Source organism: Heptranchias perlo, chromosome 5 (genome assembly GCF_035084215.1).
Source record: "Heptranchias perlo isolate sHepPer1 chromosome 5, sHepPer1.hap1, whole genome shotgun sequence".
NCBI classification, from domain to species: domain Eukaryota; kingdom Metazoa; phylum Chordata; class Chondrichthyes; order Hexanchiformes; family Hexanchidae; genus Heptranchias; species Heptranchias perlo.
Genome location: NC_090329.1, coordinates 43,720,626 through 43,721,467, shown reverse-complemented (window position 1 = coordinate 43,721,467; position 842 = coordinate 43,720,626). Strand labels below are relative to the sequence as shown.

Here is an 842-nt window from a genome sequence, read left to right as displayed (position 1 = left end):
TTTTGCAAAGGGGGCCTCAAGCCAGCGTAAGGCCCCCTATTTGCATATGCAAAAGACCTAATGGTTATTTCAGGCACAGGCCTTGGTCACCTCGTTTCCTGCCTTTAGCAATATGGCAGGTGGCGTAATAGTTGTGCGCACTCCGCCCGCCATATTGGATGCTTCGGAGCCCGTTTTAGGTCTGAAAAGCATGCGCATGCCATCAAATTTCTAGGCCTGTAACTCTACAACTAAACCTGATCTATGCTGAATGCAATTTCCTAAAAATAAAATGGTCTTAACTTTAACCTTAAACTAAAAGAAAAACACAGTGAGGACTGAAGACAGATTAGAATTTCTTGCATTGTTATTTGTTTTTACAATTAAGCATGAACAGAGAGACATATTCACACAAATATCATGGCTTTAATCTCCCAAAGAGACTTGACAATGTTCAAGTGGAAAAAAAGTTACTGCAATCCACTGATCAATTTATAAGCTAAAGTTCCACTCTATGGAAATCTTTAGTGAAAGGCGAAAGATTTACATGATCTGAAGAGAAACCAGAGTTGTACAAATCTTTAGTCCTGATGTGACATGGATTGGCATGTGACGGCAGCTCTTAACCCAGATAATAGGTCACCCAAAGAACTGGGCCACAGAAACATCTGAATTCCAAATGCAACAAATCGCCCTACAGACATTTTTACATGATGAAGTCATTTCCACATATCATTTTTCTGCTATGAGGCAGCTGATCATTCATGTGCAAAATCTGAGGCGCCATTATGGGAGGGTGTGCAGAGTACTACACACTAACAACACACTTTTTATTCCAAGCTCTAGGGGAAGTGTCACATGGA

At 40.7% G+C, this 842-nt stretch overlaps 1 pseudogene; it reads right to left on the bottom strand.

The window, feature by feature from the left end:
• Nucleotides 1–420: 420 nt before the first annotated feature.
• On the bottom strand, nucleotides 421–551 carry LOC137322388 (U5 spliceosomal RNA; annotated as a pseudogene).
• Between the last annotated feature and the right edge of the window lie 291 nt (nucleotides 552–842).